The sequence below is a fragment of the Uloborus diversus genome, chromosome 6 (assembly GCF_026930045.1).
Source record: "Uloborus diversus isolate 005 chromosome 6, Udiv.v.3.1, whole genome shotgun sequence".
Lineage (NCBI taxonomy): Eukaryota > Metazoa > Arthropoda > Arachnida > Araneae > Uloboridae > Uloborus > Uloborus diversus.
The window spans coordinates 163,642,673-163,648,672 of record NC_072736.1 but is presented as its reverse complement, the minus strand read 5'-3'; positions in this window follow the sequence as shown (position 1 = coordinate 163,648,672).

Below are 6,000 nucleotides of genomic sequence, written 5' to 3'. Positions count from 1 at the left end.
AAAATAAGATCTGTTAGTTTTGACACCACTCTTCTGCAACACTTTTGCAACACTGTTGCAATGGTAGTAAAAAATGCCTTGTTGCTAACGCTTTATCATCAGTTATGATTTTTGATGACACTAAAAGAGGATATAGTGATTTTTTGTTATACTGTATGAAAAATTGGATGATTTTTTTTACTGGTCAACCGGGCATTATTTAGGCCACTCACCTTACATATATACTGAAACCACGGACACTTCGCGGCACACCCCACCTTTTCCTATGGCACCCAGTTTGAGAACCCCTGGAATAGACTACATATATTACTACATAGTTAAAATTTTACTTGGTAAGTGGAACTAAAAGCGGAGCAAACCTTTCACCATTTCACTTTGCCCCCACATTCCGCTACATCATATAGTCTCAACGTTTGCAATTTCAACAAACATTTTCATACTGAAACCACGGACACTTCGCAGCACACCCCACCTTTTCCTATGGCACCCAGTTTGAGAACCCCTGGAATAGACTACATATGTTACTACATAGTTAAAATTTTACTTGGTAAGTGGAACTAAAAGCGGAGCAAACCTTTCACCATTTCACTTTGCCCCCACATTCCGCTACATCATATAGTCTCAACGTTTGCAATTTCAACAAACATTTTCATACTGAAACCACGGACACTTCGCAGCACACCCCACCTTTTCCTATGGCACCCAGTTTGAGAACCCCTGGAATAGACTTCATATGTTACTACATAGTTAAAATTTTACTTGGTAAGTGGAACTAAAAGCGGAGCAAACCTTTCACCATTTCACTTTGCCCCCACATTCCGCTACATCATATAGTCTCAACGTTTGCAATTTCAACAAACATTTTCATACTGAAACCACGGACACTTCGCAGCACACCCCACCTTTTCCTATGGCACCCAGTTTGAGAACCCCTGGAATAGACTTCATATGTTACTACATAGTTAAAATTTTACTTGGTAAGTGGAACTAAAAGCGGAGCAAACCTTTCACCATTTCACTTTGCCCCCACATTCCGCTACATCATATAGTCTCAACGTTTGCAATTTCAACAAACATTTTCATACTGAAACCACGGACACTTCGCGGCACACCCCACCTTTTCCTATGGCACCCAGTTTGAGAACCCCTGGAATAGACTACATATGTTACTACATAGTTAAAATTTTACTTGGTAAGTGGAACTAAAAGCGGAGCAAACCTTTCACCATTTCACTTTGCCCCCACATTCCGCTACATCATATAGTCTCAACGTTTGCAATTTCAACAAACATTTTCATACACTGTAAAAAAAATCTGTAAAATTTACGGAAAAAAACTGTCAGCCAGGACACCAGTTTTCTTCCGTTTATTTTACAGAAATCTTCCGTATTTTTTAATTATTTATTCAAGCTGATTTATTATTTTATGAAGATTAAAAAATGAAACTATACTTTCATAAATACATTTCAATATTTACTATACTACTACGAAATACATGTATACAAAGGTAAATTTCCGAATATGCCTCTGTAACAGATGACAAAAAAACATAATAATAAAATAATGATTAGGATGCAATGAAATGGAAGTTGCAAGCGATTTAAGACTTAATCGCTTTAAATAAATATAAGATCAAAAAACTCGAGCACGAGAACCAAAATCCAAACCGGCCGGCGAAATTTCGAAGAAAAACAAAGTACGCGGTGAGGCGATGGTAACAGTTAACGCTTATAACCGGTTACAGATTCAAACTAGTATGTTGTGGCCATCACGAAACTTTCTTCTATATTTTTCCTTTTTCTGATCCCTCCCCATGCTTGACGAGGAAGCAATATTCCCAACAAAAACAAAATTACACATGCAAAAACTTGACGACCATCCCAATGTCTGAATTATTGCAAAAGCAAAGCAAAGAGCAAAAATTGAAAGTTATTTTAAAAGCCTTGCTTGAATTAATTACAAATATTTTATTTGTTAACAAACATAAGATGGCAACAGTTAAAAATTTTAAATCATTGAGATCATAGACTAATAATAAGAGTAGACCGAGCTATGGCAACCCTTTTGCTGCTCATAAACCAAACCATGTGACTGGTGGATATCCTAGCAACAGCGGGCGTTGATCGTAGCAGACGATCAACGCCAGCGCGAAATAAAATAAATAGAATTGATGGAACACGGAAGAATGATCTTTTATGGAGTCTGATTTGTAAATTTGTTATTCTAAGTTGTAAATATTTTGTTAATATAGTGAGTTTTTCGTTTAGATAGTATTGTGCATTTTCTTTATTCATTTTCAATAACTCTCTAAAGCAATTAAAGATGCAAGCGCCCAAAAAGAATCTGCAAACGGTAAGATTTTTACCTACAATTTCAATTTAAGATACCGATTAGTACATTTTTGCGTTAACGCAAAACGTTTACGCCAACGCTGATATAGTAGTTCCGAATGAAATTAAAGTTACTGAAAACTGCGATCAAAAGCTAATTACTAATGTCAAAATAATGCATAACTAAAAGAAAAACAGTTCAATCATCTCTGCACCTGGGAAAAAAATTATAATAAAAACACATTACGTCTTAAAATACATGCCGAGTGCCAAACTATAGATAATCCTGCCAGCTGGCAACCATGCCGCCAAAGTTTTCGCCGAGCCTTCCACCAGTCACATGATGTATCCATGAATCTATTTTTTCATCAGCAAGTCAGGGGAAGCTCGGTCTACTCTTATTATTAGTCTATGATTGAGATAATATTTCCGATCATTTCCATACAATTAAAATCACGAGAAATACGCAGACGACAATCTATTACGATTTATCTTTCTTATTGTTGCATTAATAAAATTATTTTTATTCGCAAAAAAAAAAAAAAAAAAAAAAAAAAATAATCAACACCTCTTGGAGCGATTGGCGTCAAAATTGAACCAAAGCCTGTTTACATATGGATTCACATATATTCCAAATTTCAACCAGAACGTAGCATTACTTCTTGAGATAGGGCACTCGCAATGGAAAAAAAGAACGGGCGATTGCGCTACCCCCTTTTTAGCTGTTGACACCAAAATAAAATCAGCTCTTATACCCACTAAGGACTACTTGCCGATAAATTTTTCTTTCATTCTGTTCATTATTTCTTGAGATACAGCAGTCACAATTGACGACAAAAAACGTTCTATAGCTCAACCCCCGTTTGAGTTATTGACACCAAAATTGAATCAGCACCTGTTCCTGTTAATGGCAACATATGGACCAAATTTTGTTTGATTCCGCCAATTACTTCCTGAGGAATAGCAAGCACGCGTAACTCAAAAAACGTCCCATTGCTCCACCCCCCTTGGAGGAATTCGCGCCAAAAACCAATGGACACAAGTTCACATAGGGGCACATATGTGTACCAAATTTCGTTCGATTTCATGCGGTAGTTTTTGCTGTAGAGCGGCCACAAAAAACTGGTCACACACAGACGTGACACACACACACACATACATACACACACACATACATACACACACATACATACATACACACACACAGACAGACAGACATTTTCCAAAAATAGTCGAAATGGACTCAGCACACCTCAAAACGTTCGAATCCGTCAAAATTCGAAATTCGAAAATTTGCACGAATCCAATACTTTCTTCTATATATTAGATATAGAAGAAAGTAAAAAACAGAGAAATCCTGTATTTTATTACGAACAGCTTTTTTCTGTAAAAAATACGGATTTATTCTTCAAAATTTACAGTTTTTTTTTTACAGTGTACTGAAAAATCTGTTATTGCTTAAAATTAAATTATAAAGCACTCTACTTTTAAAATTGTTAGCCAAATCAAATTGCATGTAATCATTAATATACAAGCTTGATTTTTACCTATATAACATTAATAAGTGTTGAAAAGAGTTTTTAGGAAATATTTTATTTGCTCTAAATTACCAGTGCGTTCGATTGCATATTTCAAGGAAAAAGTCCTGTGAAAATTATTATATTCAACACAGGAGCGTTTATTTATTGCATTCAATCTTAAGTTTTATTTCAACAATATTATGGCATTCAATTAAATGACATTTTTATTATTTTTAGGAAAATCATGCCGACATTCACAATATCGTTAACACATTCAACAATGTCGAAATCGTAGCAATTTAGTTGCTGATGCGAATTTGTAGTGGATGTTAAACAAATTTATTGCATTCAATCTTAAGTTTTATTTCAACAATATTATGGCATTCAAATGTCAACTGAATGACATTTTTACTGCTTTTAAGAAAATCATGCCGACATTCACAATACCTTCAACTACTTCAACACATTAAACAATGTCGAAATCATAGCAATCTAGTTGCTGATGCGAATTTGTTGTAGATGTTAAACAAATTAGTAGAAAATTGTCGAAACCACTGTCAAAAGAAAAACGATAGCTACCTAATTGAATATCGACAAGATGTTTTTAACTTTCCCCCCTCGTATTTCTGAAGGTAATCAAATGAAAACCACTTCTAAATGCAAAATATTTAATTTTGATGCAATGGTGTATAATACACAACCTTGATCTGTCACTTTTTTCATTTTATTTCGTCTTCTTATTATCAAATTTATTTTTAAGTATGTGCAAGTGTCAACCCGGTACCAGCGCTTAAACAACGTGCCGCGCGCGTCGAACGCATATTCATTTAAGTTTGATCAATCACCCATAATGAACAAACATATCCCGTCCATAATGAAAAGCCTCTTTTAATTGAATCCAGAACATCAATCACTTCTTGCGTTATAATACATGTTGACTTACTAAATGTAAAATGTCAGCTAACTCGCATGAAAAAGCGATGAATTGAATTACTTTCACAAAAGCAGGTCCAGTCCAAAGTTATTTTGATTCAGGGCGACGTTATTTATGTTCTGCACGTGGCGTCTATTGGGAAGCTGGCATTTGAAACAAATCTCTTGAAAAGCCATTTTCTCTGATAAAGCCCGGCTGACAAGTTTTTCCTCCACGCTTTGTAAAGAGTTTTCCAGGAAATTTGGTATGAGTGAGTCTATCAAAAGTGGATCGTGTTTAAAGAGTGTCGTGTGATCAGAGTTTGCAATTCATACTTCAAATAATTTTTCTTTCTATTGAAATAAACCAATTCTTCTATGGAGCCTATTTCAATGATGGAACATATTTATCAGGGAAATCATATGTTTCCTTTGATGCTCTACATAATTTCGAGAATATTTTTAAAGTTTGGGCTTTTTAAAAAAAATATTTTTTTTTAAACTTAAGCATTTTTAGGAACTCCCATATTCATCTCCGCACTCTGCCTATTATTCAAAAAATAGTTTACTTTAGTATTTTAAGGCATTTTAATGTTTTCAATTTTGCGTGAGAAAATGAGATGGTTTCCTTCAGTCAAAAGTACTACTTTTAGTCATTGAAATGGATGTAATGAGCAAAAAAAATTTACATGGACCCAGAAAATACTTTGATTTTCCCAACAGATTTTTTTAATTAATTTTTTAAAATGTCCGATTTTTCAAACAAGGCGTGGTCTTTATGACGTCACAAATGATGCAATTTGGCGCATCTTTCTACTACGTTTCCACGTTATGATAATCAAGCAATGAAGTAAAATTGCGCTCTACGCTTGCTATCAAACCTATCGTTGCCAATACACGTGAGTAAAGATGCGAATTAAATATTTTGCTCTGTGAATGACAACACTGAATGGCATTTCATCATTTGTGATATCATAGGCAGAAGCATAAACAATGAAAGTGAACCGATTTAAGTATTTTTTTAAAAATATTAAACTTAAATAAATTATTTAAAAAATCGTCAGATCCTATGTTTTTAAGCATGCTCTTTCAGAAGAAAATATTTTTAAAATTTTGGAAACGACCCCATTGTATTCACTATTTCTTTGTTAATATTATTATTTTCTAATATTAATAAATTGCAATAAAAATTCTTAGCAAAATATTTAAAAAAATAAATAAATAAATAAATTCTGAAA